Source organism: Lagenorhynchus albirostris, chromosome 5 (genome assembly GCF_949774975.1).
Source record: "Lagenorhynchus albirostris chromosome 5, mLagAlb1.1, whole genome shotgun sequence".
Lineage (NCBI taxonomy): Eukaryota > Metazoa > Chordata > Mammalia > Artiodactyla > Delphinidae > Lagenorhynchus > Lagenorhynchus albirostris.
Window position 1 is genome coordinate 85,063,387 of NC_083099.1, and position 21,976 is coordinate 85,085,362.

At 38.8% G+C, this 21,976-nt stretch overlaps 1 protein-coding gene across 1 annotated transcript in view; it reads left to right on the forward strand.

Annotated features, from left to right (window-relative positions):
* The window catches only part of ZBTB20 (zinc finger and BTB domain containing 20), a 793,456-nt gene that overhangs the window by 623,953 nt on the left and 147,527 nt on the right, over positions 1-21,976 (forward strand). Inside the window, exon 7 of the mRNA XM_060150581.1 lies at positions 3,969-4,008. The gene's annotated coding sequence lies outside the window, so the exon portion shown is untranslated. The remainder of the gene's footprint in view (positions 1-3,968; positions 4,009-21,976) is intronic.

Consider the following 21,976-nt stretch of genomic DNA (forward strand, 5'->3'; position numbering starts at 1 on the left):
AAGTGTCTCAGCTTCTGCACCAAACAATGGGTACAATAGTAGCTTTCCCTTACCACCCTGAAATATCTAGACTGCAAATCAAGCCCAAACTGTCTCCTTCCAAAGGAGACACTTAAACTAGCCTACACAATTCTTAATGAGGCCAGACTTCAAGGGCAAACATAAAGTGGGAAACACCTAGAGGTACTGGAACTTAAGGGTTATAAATATGCAGACCTCAGAATGGTACAGACTTATTCAGATCCCAGCAGCTGTCTGATTTAGGGTAAGTTTCCTAATTTCTCAAATCTCCCTTTTTCCTCTGGTAAAGTGGAAGTAATAGTATTTACTCTTGTAGTCAGGATTAAATAATATACTGTTAATGCTGCTTTTCAAACTCTTCCAGGGAGGTGATCATCAAGCTAAGGTGAGCATCCAATATTCAGGGTGCCTGGACATCACCTGAAACAGTCTGCTGCAAATGAGGCTTTTCAGTGAGGTCTCAGGTTTCACCCTAAAAAATACGTGCACATTTTGCATTCTACCCCTCAATTTATCCTTGTTTGTTTCACTAAACTGGAAGTTCCATTAGGACGAGAACAGGATCTGTTCTTTTTTTCTATAACGTCCAAGAAATAGTTATTGGATAAATGAGTACATATACAAATAAGAGTTTAAATTACTTGGTCACAAAGACAACTGACCCTCTAAAGAGACAGCCGTGTCTTTATTATTTATTTTGTGGCTTTGCACACTCTTGTCACACTGCTCCACCTCCCTGGGTATACCCATATTCAAATTTAAGAAACATATACTTAAGATGCCTGGAACCACAGAAAGTACTCAGTGAATAGTAACTCATTATCATTTCTCTGCTCACTATTCCTCTACCTCATTGTTGCTAAGGCTCTATAGACTTTTTAAAAAAGAAGTTATAAGGGACTACGAAAGTCAGAGTCTGGAAGTCCTGTAAAGGAGTCTGTGTGTCTCTAGTGACACACACTCACCCATGCAGAGATCCATTTTCTATACATTTCATTTACTCCTGGCTTTAACTCTATAGCAACTTGTTAAAACATCCTAGAGGTGATGAGTAGGGGGACTGAAAGAGCATTTTCTCCCCTCCTCTTAGACCAAGGGTTACTAACCTGGAATTCTTGGAAGACCTTCATGGAGTTTGGGAGATGCTTGAAACTTGGTGTTTTTGAAGAATTTCTGGGAAGAGAAATTCTCATAGGGATCTGTATCACCTCAAATGTTGGGAACCATTGCCGTAGAACATAAATGGAAATCAGAATGGACTAATCTTTAAGTTACAGTTAATAATACTTTCAGTTCCTTGGAGATTGATACTATATAATAATTTCTACTCAGAAATCACAAAACTAAAACAAGACTTCACTACAAATCACCCCTTCTCCCCCTCTCTACTCTTGCCTCCCCTACCAGATTTTAAGGTCTTGATTCATTTTGGGCTTTATAGTTCTATATTCTTGGCTAGATATTTGTGCTTTGAACCCAGCATGCTTAATGAAAGTGTTTTTAACCTTATGCAAAACTATTATAGATAATTCTTTGCATTTCAGATGAAAACAATTTATAGACATACAAGGTGAATATCACTTAGGCAGAAAGGGCACATATCAATAAAATAACAATTTGAACTGAACAAAAATAAACCCATGTAGATTAATACATATTTTCAAAATTGCATAGCAGATTGTAATTCAATCAAGAAACGGGGCCTTTTGACATTTATGAATGTTTATAAATTGTATAAGAACTCTGAGATTAAATTTTTAGCCTTAGTATTAAATTTGGGATAGATAGTATTGTTTTTCATTAATACATAAAGACAACAATTATATCCAATAAAATCTTCAATTTAACTTGGCTTTAATTTGTCTTAGACTGCGACATACACACTGTGATTTTTCTCTCCATCTTGGATTCCTGTCATTGACAGCCTGTGTGTCATTTGACATCCAGGAAAGATAGCTTTTCATTCCAGACCTTGGATGTATTAATCAATCTGGATACAGTTTACATCGATCTCTTTTGATCACATCAAAAATTTAATTTTGACTGATTAACTTTTATGAATAAATACTCCTTTCCTAGAAAGGAAAGTTATGCTCTTAGATATAAGAGCATAAATACTAAGTATAGTTCAAAAAGAGCATAATTATTATTGAGACTTACTGGGTTTATAACATGCAACAGAAAAATAAGTGAGCATATTGCATAGATAACCACTAATCATATTTTTCTCCATTTTCTCAAGGGTTGGGAAAGAAAGAAAACTCAAAAAGTTTGGAGGAGGTAGGGAAAAAAGGGAGGAGAGAGGGAAGGAAGGAAGGAAGAAAAGAAGAAAGGAAGGAAGGAAGGGAAAAGCTTTTAAAAGATGCACCAGTGAAGTGGTCTAGGATCCTAGCTTGTGGAAGGGACTAGAATGTAGCAAAACTTAGAGCTTTAAAGTCGTTGAGGCTAGTTGGTCTATATATATGTACGTATTTAAAGTTTGTGTGTACTTTCAATGCATCATACATAAGTTAATTATCTTGCTTAAAATTTTCATTAAGCTCATCAATTTTGTGAAACAATTTAAAAACATTGGAGACGGCCAGCCTCTCTTGTGTTGGCATACATTATGGTCCAGGCTGCAGATTTTCATCTTAACTCTTCTTGTCCAAAGAGGGGAACAACATACTTCACTCCTGCATGTTCATGGAACAGGGTTTCACCTTGTCCATAAAAGGAAAAACTTTTTCTTTGGAGGAACCTCTATGATGGTGCATTTTCCCAGAAAACTTGCTGAGAAGTGAAGTCTCTAATTGCCAGTTTTCTACTTTAGCCTTATTCTATGCTTTAGTCAGGTCCTTGTACTTGATCTCTTTTAATACAGTTTGTTTTTCATATTTCTGAAGGCCATATGTGAAGTGGCTAAAATCATGGTGTCAGAGAGACAAGAATTCAATCAGTGTATGTTAAGTCCTTGACATATTTGAGTTGGTTCAGGTAGGGAGACCTGCTTTGTCTTCTCAGCATCCTTATTTGGTTTATTAATTTCTCTTGGATCTTCTGTTACTTCAGTTTTATTCTTCTGTAAGAAAAGCTATCAAAACAGTGGCAAACAGGCCAGTCCCATAATCGTTTATTTGGCTTGTGTGTTGAAGATTACAAAGGAGAATTATCAGACTTGAAATATAGAATGAGAAACTGTTAAGGTCAACTCCCCCCAAACCTGAAGTTTTCATTATTAGAAATGCATTTTGGGGGACAAATGCTTTCATTTAAAATCATTTTGTCAGAGGGGACACTCTTAGGCTGGTGAGACAGGGTAGACAAGGCAGTAGCAGTCCTCAGCTAACAATTGACAATACATGGAGGCTTTGAATTTGCCCAGAGTATCTTCTGGGCATTAAACATACTAAATCTACCCTTAAAAGAAGCAAAGTTTATCAGTTTCACTCATCTTCATCAAAATTAGCTAAGATCTGTCATGCACTACATAGTAAAGCTTTTATCTATTCTCATCAGTACTGCCCAATAGATATTTATGCAGCGATAGAAACGTTCTATCTGTAAGGCAGCCACTAGCCACAGGTGGCTGTGGAGCGCTGGGAATGTGACTAGTAGACTGAGGAACTAAAATTTTAAATATTTTAAATTTAAATAGGTAGATGTGGCTAGTGGCTACTGTATTGAACAGCACAGCTCTAGGTAATGCTCATATGATTTCGATCAGAATGAAGCTGACAAAGAAAGAGGTTGGCATTCCTTCTGTATTGGTCAGATAGCAGCAGGTCACACCTTTGGAAATTTTACGAGGCTGAATCTCCTCTTTCTTGGGCTCCAGGTGACAAAATGAGTTCTTACTGCTCATGCTTTAGGAGCAATTAGTCCTGTCTAAACTTAGATTTGCTTTCCTTCTCTCCACAGTATCATTGGGTTTATTTTTAATTCCTTGTTTTGTCTTTGATTTTCAGTTCCTTGACCGTCATTCTGTGGCCTGCCCCTTCTCTTTATGTAAGTAAAAGTGGTTTTTTTCTTTTTCAAAAAAGCACCAGATTTGGGAAATTTGGGTCTTTATTGGCATGTTCTCCAGTTGACATTGTTGTGGTTTCCAGTGCTTCTTCAGTGTGTATTATCTTCTTTTGTGTTTGGAGTCAATGCTGTTGGTGGTTGTAGTAGTTGCCATCATGAGGGGGCTGAAAAGACCAGCAGCCCAAGCCACTGGACTTATATGAAGACTTCCTTTGACTCAGCCACGGCTGCTGTTTGCAAAAGTCACTGCTCTTCTAAACTACAGCTTACATTCTTCAGTCAGATACCAGCCGCAGTTGGGCTTTTGCTCCACTGTCAATCAATGGGCAATTATTTATTCTTCAGTTATACACCCATCCCTAGGCCCAATAGTTTTTAATTTCAACTTCTAGATCAGAGCTTTCATTTTTTGGACAAAATTTCTAGTATCCTTTTACAGGAGGTACAAGACTGAAGTACAAAACTTTAGTTATTTAGGCTAAAATTGTGTGTGAAATAGTAAAGTACAGAGGAAAAAAAAAAGAAAGAGAGAGAAATCATATGCCAGGAGGTTTAGAGAAGGTACCATTCTTTTTTTAGAAAAGATGGAAAGTCATTTGGGGAGAAAACAACAACAACAACAACAACTTGATTTCAGATGAAAAGAGAGAACATTTATAATTTAAAGCCCAAATCAGGCTGCACTGAGTTGGTTTGGATAAATTTCACCTTGAGCTGCTTGAAAGAGATTCTGGGGCCACGAGCCCAAATAATCAAAGTCACTACCTGAGACACCACCCAAGAGATGCTACAGGTAGTGGCAGTTACCTCACGTGATAAATATTATCAGCATCCTTCCAGCTGCTTCTCACTCTCTGGTGAACGCTGTCCCTTATTCACAGCATACTCTCTTCACTGACTCCTTCACACTCTGAGGTATTTCTTGTGTTGCAATCATTTGCACAGGAAGGAGGTTCCCATGGCTCTTTTGCTTGCGTGTGGCTTCCACTCACATTCCTAGAAGCTAGTTGCAAATATATGTAGGGGAGCAGAATCTTCCAAAGGATGCTAAGGCTAAAGTCTAAAGTGACATTTATTTGACAGAGAAAGGAGATTGATTAAAATCCCCAGAGACTGGTGCTGTGTGTAATGCATTTATACAGCAGGGGTGGGTCCTCTCTGCCCCTGACAAGTCTTGTTATTCCTCATTCTTGGTGTTGATAGAGTGGGTCTGTCAGTGCTTCAGAGGGTGTCAGCGTGCATGCATGTGGTTACCACTTTACGTCTCTGCATCCCGACTCCAGTTACCTAGCACTGCATATTTCTAGTCCTCTGACTGGCAAATCATTTTTGTTGCAGTTCTTTTGTGTAAAAACAGTTCACATAATAGCTCTGTGTTAGACAAGGCGTTAATCCTCACATCACCGGGGATGAATCAGCACCGTGCACTTCTGCCCGCACGGCTCAGCTATTATGACGTCAGCACTGGAGGGCAAGCCTCAGACATAAGCAGTGCAGCAGCCTGGAGACCTGGGTCACAGATTAGAAATCGAGGGGAGACCTTTGAGATAAAAAACGTAATTGAAAGGCTGTCTCTGGCTCATAGGAAAATGTGAAGCTGATTCTATGCTATATCAACCATCAATCTCACAGCTTCTAGAGAGATCCCAATTTTTAACCAGACAGGAGGCTGAGCAAATGACCTGAATGGGCTAATAGCCCATCCACATATCCACTAACCTTTTCCCACCCCCCAGGCCAGGTTTCCTGCTTGCTTAGATTGTTCCAAATCCTGAGACTGCTTTTATTTCAAAGGTGACAGGGCCTATGACAGTCCTGCTGTCCTCAAGTGCCCCACAGACATAGCTGATGGCTCCAGAGGTGGTGCCCCAGGTGCCCATCAAAGGGAGAAGAAAAGTTCCTTGGGGACAGATCAAAACATTCTCTCTCCAGTGCTTCTAGTTCCTAGTGCCTCTAGCTCCTAGTGCCTCTTTAATGGCCTCCTCCAGACAGTTGCAGCATTCTGCCTGTTCAACTTTTTTCTCCTCGGCACTGCATTTAGTCCAAAGTCCCAGTCTGGATTTGACACAGATTTCAATAGGAGCTGAATAGCTTCCAGATGTTCCCCCAAAAGTGTTTCATCCCATTAATCTTTAGCAGAGCAAAGAGGAGCCCTCTATAACCTGCCATGCTGCCTTGAAGCAGATAGCAGACTCTCCCTATTTGAGAAACTAGGTTCTTAAAAGGTAGACCTCTCTACAGTTCGCACTAAGGTTCATTCTCAGAACAACACCTTTCCATATTGAAAACTAAATGTTGAAAAGGCTGAAAATTAACTGCCTACATTCTCTGTTAATAAGACATTCCTCCATCGCACCCTCTATCCCTCACTCTTCCTTTCACCCTGTGATAACCATCTAAAGTGCCTTACTGCTGGGGTCTTCTGCCTTCATTAGATTGCTAGTAGGCCCCTACCTGCTTCTAGAAGCTAATACTACTGCTTGGCTTAGGTTTTGATTGATTATCATGCACAGCTCTTCATTCAGTTTTCAGTCAACAAACATTTATGGAAAGCTGGTCACTATGCTCAGTTCCTAAAGCTGCTATATAAATAAGAAATGCTCCCCATTGTTAAAAATCTCACAGTCCAGTAGGGGAGATATATAGTAAATAAAGGCCATGCCATGTGATAGGCACTGCAATGGAGGTATATACAAGATGTAGCGAGGGGAACAAGAAAGGAGCACCCGCCCGTATGTGGGAGGTGCCCAAGCTGGGCCTGAAAGTCTAAAGCGTGAATTGTAGTTTACCAGGTGGATGGGAGGAGGGGAAAGCAAAAGGGGATCATAATCAGAAAAAAAGCCAGAGGAAAGTCAGGAGGTATCTGCGCAGCAGCCTCATCCCGAGTTCGTGGCTAGAGCTTGGTGATTGAAAGTGGGCAGGAGGCAGATCACGAGGGCCTTGTATGCCGAGCAAAGAAGTTTGGACTGGAAGCAGCAGGCTTGGGGAGGCTTTGAAGGATTTTAAGTAGATTTATGTTTTAGAAGAAGAGCATTCTGGTGACTGAGAAAAGGGAGACCAGATCATAGATGAAAACCAAGGGCCTGAACTGTGCAGTGGGGCTGGGAGTGGAGGGGAGGGGCGATTCGGTAGCGCTGACATAGACATTGACGTTTGCCTGATGCCAGCCTGGCTTGGCCCCGTGCATAATCCTTGCCTTCTAGGAGAAAGGATGATGTGTTGTTTGGGGCCAAATTTCAGGCCAAAATAGACCTTTATGGGACCTTCACCAGAGACCTCAACTTGAGTCTGACCTACCGCTCTCCAGAGATGTGTGTCTCTCTCTCCCATAGTGGCCTTGGGGGAGTGGCAGGCAGAAAAGGAGAGGACATTGCCAGTGTCCCGCTTTTCTCTTCTTTCACCTGAAAATGAAACCATTTCTTAATAATATCCCCCTAAAGTCAATCATTGCCCCAGTTTCCTATCATTTTCCCACTGCTGCCCTTTTCTGAGGAGAAGTTCCAAGCCATTGAGCTGAATTGCAACTTATGCACAGCCGGGTATTGAAACAATGCAGTATATTTGTTCCTTCTTTCTGAATTAGAGTTCACCATAAGTGTGCTTTTCTCTTGTTCACTTTGGGCTGCCAGGACAATTTAAAGGAAATTTTCAACAGCTTATGTTGCATGCACCATGTTCTTTTTTGCAAATGAGAGGATGTCTGTGGGTGTGTTTAAGTCTTCTCTGTACTACTTTCTGGAGAAAGGTTTGAGGAGATGAACAAGATAAGGAGTAGAGACCTATTGAAAGCCCAGGTCCCTTCAGTGACCTGAGTGCAGAACGTAGGCTGGTGATCAGATGGTCAATTATGTGTTTGTCAAAACACAGTGGGCTGTGTTCCAGACTGCCAGCTTTGGAGGCCCGGCTTCTGCCAACCAAATGTCATCTGGGAACATGCAACACTGGGCACTGTGAAGGAGTTTGAAATAGACCATGCCACAGCCAACCTACTGCCAGTCTTATAGCACCAATATGGCATGCACAGCCGGGCCCCATGTTTCAGAGCTCAGGAATTCACTGTTCTAAATTCAAGAGGTCAGATGGGTTCATGTTTTCAAAGCCTATGTTCTCTGCTTTGAACATTGTGACTTGCTCCTCTGTGATTTCCAAGTGATTTTTTCCAGTCACATCGCTGTGGAAACCACTCTTTTTGTGATGGTTATGAGAGCCTTGTCAATGTCCCAGAGGAGAGAAAAAAAATAAACTTGCTCTGACAATGACTATGATTCCGACAGAGGGATTCCAACTCTTAGGAAATTACATTAAAGGTGCAGAGCTTTTAAAATATCAGGAACCACCTTGGCAACTTATAAAAAGCAGAAGGGCTTTGCCTATTTTATAAAGTGATTTGCATATACCTGCATAAATAATGTCCCCACCTGTACTTTTATGCATTTAGGTTGAATAAATTAAATTCAGTGATCTTTAAAATATTCACTGTCTTTCATTGCTCAGATACCATTTTCAGGACCCTTCCTCCTCATTTTTTTTCCTGTAGTAGTAGTGGCTATTTTTTTCATCTTTTGACTAATTCAGAGAATCAAAACACTTCTGCAGACCAGCCTACCACAGCCAGGAGCATTACCTCCCTCTGCTTGCATTTCTCTTAGCCTTTCTACCTATTAGGCCATGCTTTCCATATGCTTTTCATAAAGGAAGTGGGGGGAGTATATTACTAAAAGGAAAACACACTGATACACATCTCAGGGACACACTCATATTAATCTTTCTTTCTTAGGCCACTGCCACCACTAACCCTAACCCTAACCCTAACCCTTCAGGAGCCATCCAGCCACTAAGCCATATCAATTGTAACTTGGGCCTTCAAATCAAAGCCTGGTTAGTAGGCCAGCCTTAAACACAATCATCCCATAAGCTATAAGTACTTATTATATACAAAGAATCATATTTAGTGGAGAGTTAAAACATAAACTAGGACATTACCCTTGCTTGCTCTTAAGAAACTTAAAATTGAGTAAGGAAAGAAGTCATACTATTGAGTGTTCATCTGCGTAGCAAATGATAAATAATAATTCCAAAAGGAATGAAACATTCCAATAAGTACTATAGGATTTCATTCGTGAAAGAGAGCCTTGAGGGCTGGAAAACTTCATGTAAAATGCAATTTAGCTGGGTCTTGAAAATGGCTAGAATGTAAACAAGATGAAGAATAAAGGAATGGTATTCCAAGAAAAAGCATAAACCTAAGTGTGGGAATCTTTAGAGGGGTACAATAAATAGCACTGTTTTTCCCCACTCAAATTCTAAACCCATTGGAAAATAAGACAAAAGAACTGATGGCTGAGGAACCAAAATTTTTGCCAGAGTCTGGGTAGACAGATGTAACTTAGTATGAGAGGTAAAAAGAGCTCACTGACTTCCATTCTCCCAGGGGAAAATTTGGGTCTGCATAAGAACAACACTTTTCCAGGTCACTAACTCCCACTAGTCTAAGTAGTCAAGGAAGGAGAAAGTCTAAATTATCGTACTTATAAACTTTGATAGATCAGTTCCACCTAACTGAGAAACATGGACCAAGGACTGTCTTACCAACATGATGGCTTTCCTCCATGGAGAAGTATAAGGAATGAGGCCAGAGGCAAGATATGTTTAGAAAGCTTCCCTATGGAAACTGGGAGTGGGGAAGAGGCATTCCTATAAACCCTAAGATCCACAGGCTGGAAAACAAGAAGAGGAAATATTGAGTAAGATGAAAATGTGAACCAGAGCCAAGAGGCCAAATAAGGCTCTCATCTGCCTAAGGGGACATACCTGAGGTTGAAACCAGTAGTCATAGAATTATTGGAGACCTAAACTAAGGGATCCTTTTCAGACTCTCAAAGTTACCAGAATCAGAATCCCAGGAACAAACAAGAAATGAAGATAATGGACTAAAACCTAGTTGGGAAAAAAATACAAAAACTCTTATCTTTTGTTAAACTAGTAATAACAATAAGAAATAACATTTGTTGAGTGCTTGCCTTTCTTTAGGTACTGGACAAAATACTATTAATGGTTATATGATTTAACCTTTTAAACTACTCTTATTAAATAGATGATGTTATAATCCTAATTTTGAGGATAAAATGGAGATTTTGTATGTTTGAGTAATTTTTCCAAGAATGCCTAGGAAGTGATAGAGATAGAACTTGAATCCAAGACTATCTGTCTTAAAAGCCTTGGCTGAATTTCATTAAACACAAAGTAAATGTCTACTAAGTGCTGAAAGTATAATAATGAGCAAAACAGACATGGTCTCTGCCCTACTGGAGTTTATAATTTGGGGGATGAAAGACGGATATTAACCAAACTGTCACATGAAAGAACTTATAACTGCAAACTGTGCTTTCTGTTATGACATTAAAATGCCAGGTTTTCTAAGAACAAATATAGGAGGGGAATACTTAATAATAATAATAGTAAATATAGGAGGGGAATATTTAATAAGTGAGTCTGGAAGTACAGTACAAGCTTCCCTGAGGAAGTGACATTGAGCTGACATCTGAAGATGTAAAATAAGAAGTGAGATTAGGTGGTGGAAGAGGTTCCCAGGCTGAGGGAACAGCATGAATGAAGGCCCTGAATGTAGCAGAATAGAGAGAATGAGGTGAAAAGCAGCCAGGTTGAGGCTGAAGAGATAATACAGGGCCTGATAATATCAGGATCTTTGTCGGCCATATTAAGGACTTGCCTCAGGGCAATAAGAAAGCAAATTTAAGAATGAAAGTGGCATGATCAACTGTTTATTCTAAAAAGATCATGCTACTCTTGTACATTTATCCCAAACAAGCAGAAACATATCCACACAAAAATCAAAATTTATGGCAGCTTTATTCATAATAGCCCAAAACTGGAAACAACCCAGATGTCCTTCAATGAGTGAACGGTTAAACTGTAGTACAACCATACCATGGAACTGCTCAGCACTCAAAAGTAATGAACTCTTGGTATGTACAACAACTTGGATTAACAGCAAAGGTGTTACACTGAGTGAAAAAGCCAATTTCATTTATATAGGATTCTTGAAATGAAAAAATTATAAAGATGGAGAACAGATTAGTGGTTATCAGAGATTGGGGAGTGGGGGAGAGATGGAGCTGACTGTGGCTGTGAAAGTGTAGGCCAGAATATTCTTATATGTAACTGTATTTGGACTGTGGTGGTGACCATGCAAATCTATACATAAGGATACAATAGCATAGAACTACATACACACACGTACATGAGTGCATGCAAAATGAGTGAAATCTGAATAAGGTGGATGGATTGTACCAATGTCAATTGCCTGACTGTGATATTGTACCATAGTTAAACAAGATATTATATTGGGCCAATATATCAATAATAGAGGGGTAGAGGGTATACCAGATCTTTCTGTATTATCTCTTACAATTGCATGATAAACTACGATAATTTTGAGATTAAAAGTTAAAGATAAAGATCAAGCTAGTTTCATTATGGTAAATGGTCTAGAAGGAGCAAAAGTAAGGAGGCTGCTGTAATAGAACAGACAAGAGATAGACTAGGGTAGTGACAAAGGGAATAGAAGAATCATAAATGGAATCAAGAGATAATTCAGAAGCAAAATATACAGGATTTTCTTATGGATTGGATGTGGGAGATGAAGGAGGAAGAAGTGGCAACTATGACTACTGGTTTTATGCTTGTAAAACAATATGGAGGATGGTGCCACTCAGGGTTATATGAAACACGAGAGGAGAACTGGGGTGGAGAAAAGATCATAAGATCTGTTTTTAAAATGTCTAGTGTCAGATGCTTTTGATAGAGATAAGTGATCATATTGAGTAGGCAGAGGAATATATACAACTGGAATTCAGAAGTAAAGCAAAGGCGAATGAAGCTGTTGGCATGGATGATAAGTGCCTAGGGGCAAGGTTAGATTGAGAAGAAGGCCCCAACTGGGACTTGAAGAACTCTTAATATTTAATCAGCTGGTAGAGAAAAATGAGGCTGTGAATATCCTCAGAAGGAACGGCTAAGAGGTAGTAGGAACATAAGAAAACATTGGCACAGAAGCCAAGAGAAGAAGGTGTTTCAAAAAGAGTGGTCAGTAGCGACCACTGAGAAGTCAAGTGAGTTAAGGACTGAAAAATATATCACTTAATATATTAATCTGGAATTATTGTTGACCTTAGCAAAAGGTGGCTTGTTGAAGAGGTAGAAGCAGTAATTTATTCGTCATAGGATGAGGAAAGCGTAAGAAGTGAAGAAACAAAGGCAGCAAATGTGTATCAGTCTTAGAAGTTTTACTGTAAAGGAAAAGAAAATGAGCTAGTATAATATCTTTGGAATGGGGGAGTGAGGTCAAAAATTTGGGGGAAAAAATGGAGATACTGGCATCTTTATATGCTTAGGAGAATACAGTAGAGAGGAGAGATTCAGTGTATAGGAGAGACAAGAGGATAGGATGATTGGTAGTGGAAGATTCCTGATAAGGACAGAGACATGGAATCCTGAGCACAAGTGGAAGGAGAGAAGTAGGGACATCTCTTCTATAGTTACAAGAAAAAAGAAGGAACGGTAGGGATAGATGCGAGCCATGCGTACGTTTGGTACTGAGAAGTTGAGAGGTTTCCCAAATGATGGCTCCTAGGGAGCAAGGTCCTGCTAAGAATAAGTGAGGAGGAGATTTGAGGAAAGTAGAGGTTTAAAGTAGTTCTTGGGACAAATGGGCAGTAGGTTAGCCAGAAAAACAGCAGTATTCTCCTTGGCAGTGTGGAAGGTCTAGGTGAGCCTGGTGGGTTAATGTGGTACCTGTCTGTCTTGTGTGATTTTCTCCAGCAGTTCAGTGATGAAGCAGTTCAGTGATGAAGGTGGAAGCTCAGAGGAGATGTGCACTTGAGTTCAAATTAGGATGGAGCTTTACCTAATGTACATGAAAAGATATTAGAGTTTTTAGCTTCGTTTTGGTTCTATTAGAGGCCAGAATGAAAAGGCAGTGAAAGGGCTCCATTCAGTTCTCTAAGCATCTGGTGAGTACCTACATTGCACCAGGCACTGTGTTTGGTACAGAAAAAAACAGTCTAGTGAAGTTTAAAGGCTGCCATCTAGTCCAAAAGGCCAGGAACAGGTGATTAGATAACGTTTACCAAAAGACACAGAAACCCATGTCATTACTTTTCTTTCTTCTGCCCGTTCCTTCCTCCCATCCTGGCATTACCCAATTATTTTCTTGCCTTCTCACAAAATATCTACGTCTGCCTTATTGCCAAGCCTCTAATATGCATCATACAAATACGAGTGACAATTCTGATTTCTCCCATCATCATTTTGCTAAAATACGGTCATTTAGGAACAATTAGATCATCTACTTGAAGTGTGGTATTGGTACCGTGTGAATTTTCTCTAAATTTTAAAAGCTTCCCTCTAACTATACAGAAAGGCGATTTATTTAAGAGAGGGATGGAGAGAAGAAGAGTGGGTAGATGAGAGAGAAGAAAAAAATAAGAAAAAGAAAGCTAATTATCTATAGAAGACCTTCTATAACAGCTCACCCTTGTCATTCAAGGGAACTCCCACTGGAAATGAGTAGATGAGCCTCCATTCCTAATGGTGGCCTACACCATCAGCTTCCAAAACAGCTTCCAGACCTGGAGACATTCCAGAGTGCTATAGACTAACTAAATGCCAGCTTCTGGTAATGTAAGACAAGATATGAAGGAGACCTGAAGAATATGGAAATCCCTAATTCCAGTAGCAGTAGGATTCCTCACTCAGATTATTCTAAGCATTATAAAGCGGTGGCTTACAAAGAGGTGGTGGTAATGACAGCTTTCCTTTATTTGAACACATTCCATTCTGCTAGATTCCCTTTAGGAAATGACATTAGGACCATTTGACTCAAAACTAAATTGCAGATACATCTGGGGTAAAATTTGGCAGCGGCTGAGCAAAGCAGCTGTATTTTTTTAATATTTACTTCTTTCATGATTCTATAATTCACACTTATTGTAAAATATTAAGAAGGTATAGAGTATGGAGAAAACATCCACAATCCCACTAAACAGAAAAAAGCTATTATGAACAATTTTTTAGATCACCTTCTAGTCTTTTCTCTGAATTTTAACATAGTTGAGCATACACTGTACATATAGGGTTGTATCCTATTTTTTTTACTAACAAGTGCTTCTCAGTGTAATTACATACTTTTTGTAAATGCCACCATAATGTCTGAATAATTTTCTATCATATAAAATCCGCAGAATTTTCCTAACTATGCTCTAGGTATAGATATTTGGGTTATTTCCAGTATTTGAGCTTTTATACTTTAAAGTCTTTTAAGGTGAGAACTATAATGTGTCACCTGAATTGTCAAACTTGGAGGAAACTTGAGGCAGGCAATGATGCCACCCATTCAAGAGAATGGTCACCCTATTAAGAGAGTTACTAACTGCTAAGACTATGAAACTCATATTTGAATTTTTAAGTAGTTGTTGCGGAGTTTAAGCTTTTTTCCCCTAAGGTTAAAATTCTAATTTTTACTTCTAAAGTATACATTTAGTTTGGTTTGCATTTGTTACAATGATGATATAAAAGAAAAAAAATCCATTCAAAAATCTCACTGCCCAGAGATAACCACTGGTAACACTTTGGGGAATATATTTCCAAACATATGTATTTATCTGTCTCTTTTTCTTTCTCTTTGTCTTTCTCTTTTCAAAATGAAAGGAAAATCTACTGGCTGTTTTGTAATCTTGTTTTTTTATTCAACATTGTAATAAGCATTTTCCATGTTAATAAATATAGATCTACATTATCTTTTTGACAGCCACATTGTACTCCAGTGGAGGGTAATTTATTGAATTAGTCACTTATTGATGGACATTTAGGATATTTGGAAATTTTTTCTAACCAAACAATGCTACAGTAATCATCTCTATACATGTGTGCTTTTTTTTTTTAATTCACTTGCCTGATTATTTCCTTAGGATAAATTTCTAGTAGTGGAACTGCCAAAGTAAAGTTTATCTACTGCTAAACTGTCCTGCAACAAAACTGTATCAATATATACCCCCGCCAGCAAAGAAAGAGGCTGCCCATTTCTCTGCATCTTCACTAATTCTGTAATTGTCAATTGAACTTTTTGCCATATAAGTGAAGACTTTCGTACTGAGGGTATGAGATGCTTTTTCCAAGCATACAATCAAGTCTGAAAACTTAAAGAAAAATGTATTAAATTTTATTACATGAAAATAAAAATCACTATGGTAGAAAGTATTTTTAAAAAACTGGGGAAAATATTGTGACATATGCCTACTATTTTTTTTTTGGCTGAATTTTTCACTGATTTTTCTGTTGTTTTTTTTTAACATCTTTATTGGAGTATAATTGCTTTACAATGGTGTGTTAGTTTCTGCTGCATATCCCTAATATTTTAAGAGTAGGTATAAGTCAGCAATGAAAAGGTGAATAATACAGTAAAACTTGGAAAGGGCAAATGAGCAGCCTCACAAGTGTTTAGCTGTTTAGTCTCATCCTCTGCTCAAAGGCAGTGCTCCTCAGGCCCTGTGAGGTCACCCCCAGCACTGTTTCCTGTGCTCTGCACGCAGCCCACACCCTCACCACCCTCCCAGCGAAAGCTGTGGGGAGAAAAGCACTACTCAGGGGACCCGTGGAGTTCCTGGGTGAGGCACTGATAGTACTTCCCTTGGTTACATACATTCATGTTTATTTGACATCACCCTCCCCCAAAGCGGCAGGCTAATTGTTCACTCACATGAATGTGAAAATGATCATCTGAGCTCTGCCATCAGACTCTAGAATCAGTCAATTATTGGGAAGGGAAAAATACACACTGGCAACATTGCTTGATCCATGTCTCCAGGGCAGAATTGACACTATTCTTCTACCAGATGTAGATAGAGATTTCTGGATGTTCTCATAAATAAAGTGCTAGAGGCCATGTCATCAGTGTCCTCCACCTTTCCCTCTCTCTCTCTCTCTCTGACTCCCATGTGTATTACTACATACTTAATGAAATGGAATATTTATCAGCAACTTCAGGGAAAGTAAAAGACGCTAGAGAGGCAGAAATGCCACACTGACAGCATCAGCCCCTGCCCTTCACGGTGCAGACTGACAGAGCATCTTCCCTGTGTTTGGGGATAGAGAGCATCTGATTCCCGGAGTGTGTACCCCAAGCTTCTCAGAGGGGCAGGAGTTGTGCAGCGCTGTTCTGAGTGGTAATTGGAGCATTCCTTCAGCACAAAAAGCTCATTTGCAGATGATAAGGGATGGCACGTGCTTCGGGGCATCCTTTCTCCCTCTTTAACAGAAAACCATGTCTGAAAGTCGTATGCAGTGCCTTAAATCCTTAGGTAGTGTCCAGAAAGGAAGCAGAAAAGAGGCAATCATGTTCAAGGTTGTACAGAAGCTCCTTTAAACCAACCACAAGCTAAGGCAAATGGTAGGACCCAGGCCTAGTATATGACTCCTCTACCTGAGCAGTGAAACTGCCCAAGGTGGGAGCACATGACTACGAGCTAGGTTTCAGTGATGCCCCTGGAGCAGTTAGAGGCCGCGCTGCCACTCTGCCAACTCAGAGTGCCGAATGTCTGGCTTTCTTAATGATGCCCTTAGAAAACGTCACATATTATACCCCTCCCTCTATAACATAGCTTATACTCAGAGGCCAAACAGGGACCCAGTAATGATGGTTAATGTTGAGTGTTATTAATTAACGTTGAGTCTTCCTCATGTTCTTTCTCACCCTTTTCTTTTCTTCCCCAAACATGGTTGCCAATTTAAAGCTGGGCAAAGGTGTGTATATAGGGTATACATTATATATATGTATGGTACATATGCCACCTACTTATTCAAAGAGTCTTTCTACTCTCTTGCACAGGAGGTCTTTGTAGTGATAAAATTAAGGTTTTTTTTTCTTTCGTTGGATTCTTCTTTTATGCACTCTTTCTTTAGTCTCTGTTATTTCTCATTTCTTCTAATGTGAGCTTATTTAAGACAAATCAGGCATACCTACCTTGTTCAGAGAATCATTTCCAGATTATTTAAAATGGACCACCTTACCTCTCACACTTTGGTAGGGTAAAACTGATTCCACCTTTAGTTCCTTTCTGGAAATTTCTAGGCTTTTAGTACATGGAAAATAATTATCACCTCTAATTTAAAATTAACCCTGTATTTTGGGTGAGAGAAGCCTGTGTCTCATAACAGAATTTGAGTAAAAGTTACTCTTAAATCCTCTAACAATGTCCTTCTTTCTGGTCCTTACAAGCTAGTCAAGGACGCATAAGAGAAGTAACAGGAAGTCTCTAGTTAGAATCATTTTCTGGGATTTTTCCCCCTGCTTTTCTCCATCATCATCAGACTTAAATAGTGTCCACTACATTAGTTCTTTACCATTAGATTCCACATACTCCTCTATCCGTTTTTTTTTATTTTATTTTATTGAAGTATAGTTGATTTACAATGTTGTGTTAATTTCTTCTGTACAGCAAAGTGACTCAGTTATACATATATATATTCTTTTAAAAATCCAAAAAAAAAAATCTGTGAAAGTGATAACCACAATGAACAGCAAAAGGATGAACATGAAGATGCAAAAGGGGACACCACAGTCATAAAATGTGGTGGAGAAGAGTAAGAAAATGTAGACTTTTTTTCTAGAATGTGTTTGAGCCTATATGACTACCAGTCTACCAGTTTTATAATAGCACTTTTCAGTGAAGCTTAGGAAGAACCTTAACACTGTTTAGTTTTCCCAAAATGCATGAAGTATCTGTTGACAATGTGTCTATATCTATCTATCTGTCTATCTCTATTTATAAAGAGTCAATTTCTTGATCATCTTATTATCACCAGTCATTAACATCACTCATCTAGAATTGGTACAGAGGTCAGCCACCTCACAGTAGGCTGTGTGTTCACCACTCCACTCCAACTCTCTGATATACCTAGGAAAAGAATTTCAGAAACGTACACTAACATCCAGAAAACTATTTCAGAGATCTGAATCTTGGTGCAGGAATCCAAGAGAAATCTTACTGGCCACTATTATTGGGAATTTTCCCCTTTTCCTCAAACAACAAAGAACTATAGCCAAAACACTTTAAAGACATCCTTTTGAGTGATTTTGATATTGGATTCTGGTTTATTCTTTCTGAGAAAATGAGGGATTACATTTAAATTCCAGATAAATGCTTTTACCTAATAGGAAATTAATGTATAATTTTTGACTGTTGTGATACAATGATCTTTCATGAAGTTCAGTGTCTAATAATCATTTCCTCTTTGGTAATGACCAAGAGATAGAGGCTTTCTTTAGAGAGGAGACAGGAGCTCTTTGGGTAGCCCCACAAAGGGACACAGACTTTGAAACAGGAAGGGATGCAATTAGAAGCCAGAAAAACAAGGGAGAGCTGGGTGCACATTAACAGTGCCAGCAACCCTAAAACGAGTTAGGCTTTAGTTAAGATGTAATCGAAAACACATACTCTAGATATTCATCCATTTCTAGGATTGTGCAGGGGTTTACTTTCCTCTCATCTCTTAGCAAAAAATAACTTGATCTAAGAAGAAAGATTTCCCCACACCACAGTCAGATTATTCCATGGGAACAGTACACCCTTGGCAGATCACACTGACTTGTGGACCAGCCTGAGGATCCAGGGAAAACAGACTGAGTGACCCAAAGGGACAGAGTCAAGGCCAGCTGTGGACAGGAGTCTTTACCATCTTCCAAAAACTACCCCAAATCAGTCATTTATTTCCTTTCTCAACAATAGGCATTAAAAAAAACTTAAAGATCAAAGGTCCTTTTCAGGCCTGAGCTATTGATGTGATTGTAAAGATTATTTCTAGGTCAGCTACAGCTACCTTTGTCTGTGGCTGGACCCTCAAAGCAGTCCCGTACAGGAACACATGCATGCACTGTTTGTTGGTATGGGCTTTTCTCCTGGCTATTAGATGCATTACAAAGTTGCTTTTAATGGGGCCTCTCTGCATTCAACAGAAATATTTCTGGAGCTCTCCTGGCTCCCACAACATTTGCTGGGTGCACATTTAATATGTTTTAGCTTTACTGCCTGAAGGTGGAATCAGGGACATCTACCTGCACATGACAGTGCTTTGGCTCTTGCAGTTGCAGAACTTAATGTATGTATCAGTAATGAAAATCTTAATTAAGAAAGCTGCATCATTGTCCATGAACACTCATTTTTCTCCCCCTGCAAAGCCCTTTGTGTATTGCAGTATATACCTGGTCCAGACAGACAGAGCCCTCGAAGAGCTTGTCTGGCAGATCTTCTCTTGATTATGAACAGCTAGCAAATGACAAAGTCTCGCTCTCCTTTTGTCTTGAAACTGAGGCTTGGAACAGCAGAGCACACAATGTACTGTAGGATTTGTTTGTGTTTTTTTAAACTTGCTTTTATTACGTTGGTGGGTTTAAAAATCCGACAGTGTTGATCAAAACTAATTTAGGTAACTTAGAGTTGCCAAAATACTAGCAGATGCATATTTACACATATACTCTCAGAGAAATGTAATTTTCCATATAGAAACAATGCACAAACAAAAGAAGGGACAATTTTAAGCTGTTTGCTTTCTGGCGCCTTTGGCCTCCATGCTTGAAGACTGCCATGTCCCTACTTACATGACCTTAGCAGTTCCTTCTTTCTCTGTGTTGATATGCACATGCCAGTTGTCATTTGTGCAAAGTAACATGATTTGGAAGATGTAATAACTTTAAACAGACAACTGACTGTACCCATAAAAAAATTGAGTTATTAAGATCTTTTGAAAAGGTGGCCTATAATTATGTTTATGAAACTATATCCAATTGTAATATTTTAATAATGCCCAAATCATAGTTCCCAAAATAAAGTTAATTCATTTAAAATTCTCTTAAAAGCCTCAAAACATTTTACTCTTAAAATGTAGCAACTCCATGACCTTGAATTATGACCTACATGATGAGGAGAGAGACTCATGTCTCCTCCACCTGTGTGTATGGTCAGTCTTCTGCATTTTTCTAAGTCCCTGGCCTTAACCATTTTCTGGAAGACCCATGTAAGTAATTGAATTGGGCTCCAGCTCTATACTTATATAATGGTTTCTACTGCAATAGAAGGACACACCCACCTGAAGAAGGTCTAGTAATAAATATTTAGAACCTGTCTTCTTACTGTACATATACTGCCCTCATCAAGAGGGGAGCAGACAAACTGTCTCTGGTGGTTCTAGTATAATAATGTTTATTTACTCTGCTTCTTAGAACTTCACATGCTTTAGCTCATTTATTTTCATAATCACTATACAGTAGGTAAGTCAGTTTTCTGCATATCAGTAACATGGGAAAATTTGTGTAAATATTCTCTATGTATCATGTAAGATGTGAGGAAGACCTTATTATGGCAAAGTTATTTTCAAATATTCTTAAAGTCTCATGTTTGCACTCAACAATTAAAATTAGGGTTAAATATGAAAAGTAAATAAAAATAGACTTATGGTTTTATACTAGAACCATAATAAGAGGTTAGGAGAGATGCTATCAGGGCTCTTAGTTGCTAGATAGGAAGCACTATGAACAGGTTGTTTTACTCTGGAAGATTCTCCCTTTCAAGAACCATCTGGCCAGCACTGCCATAAATTCTAAAGCAACTGTGAAGTAACTGACCTAGAAATATTGCAGGTTTATAGTGTAAGGCATATAGTAGGCTGTCAATAAATGTTTGGAGAATGAATAAATAAATAAATTATGAATGAATAAGGGAAAGGATAAATTTTGTTGGCATTTCAAAGACTAAACCAGAAGATCAGGCACTTTTCTTAATTTTGGAAAGTACTTGATTAGAAGTTTGAAGTGTGCTGAATTTCTAATCCCTGATATTCAACTTTCCAAGCAATAAAATACTCAGTGGGGGTGGGGGGAGGAAGGACGGATTGGGAGGTTGGGATTAGCAGATGCAAACTACTATGTTTAGAATGGATAAACAACAAGGTCCTACTGTATAGCACAGGGTACTATATTCAATATCCTATGATAAACCATAATGGAAAAGAATATGAAAAAGAATGTATATATATATATGTGTGTGTGTGTGTGTGTGTGTGTGTAACTGAATCATTTTGCTGTACAGCAGAAATTAACACAACATTGTAAATCAACTATACTTCAATAAAATAAAATTTTTAAAAATACTCAATAGAATTACAAAGAATCTTAAGATTTAAAATGTGGGTAGATTGGTTACCTTCTGTCTCTGGAATACACACACACGTGTATGTGTGTGTGTATCTCCATGTATGTATGTAAACAATCACTGGATCACAATGTAAAATGAACTTCTTACTGTGAGTCTTCAATAAAAATGTTTTTTAAAAAATGGGTAGATAAAGATAATATATTTTCCTATTCAACATATCTACAATGTGCTTAAAATTGAAGAGTGACTAGACCCATTAAATAGGCAGACAGCAGGCCTTCTGATGATTTACCCTCATCTCTGCCTCTCTGCTGAGACCTCAATGTGTTTCTTCATTTTTGTGCTTAAAATACCATATGCTGTATCAACTTTGGCCCAGTCAACAAGCTGAGGAATCAAGCAAGTTAGGGCCAAGAAGTGCCACGCAACTGGAGTGAAGGGTCTTGGGAAAGCACACCAGCTGACTGTAAGGATGCTCTTCAGTCCAAACCTGGCCACCATTTGCTCTCACATGGAAGTACATCCACTTCCAGTGTCATAAGTGATCCTGCCAGCAAACGTGTGCTCCGTGGTCCTCCAGAACATCGTATTTATGTTAGTGCCTAACGAAATGTCCATAAAGCAACGTTCAGTTTATTATGTTTAAGTGCCCATGACTTCCTTATTTCAAAAGCAAGTAGCTTTAAACGTAGTAATAGCATTTCTCTATATGCAAACCTCTGTAC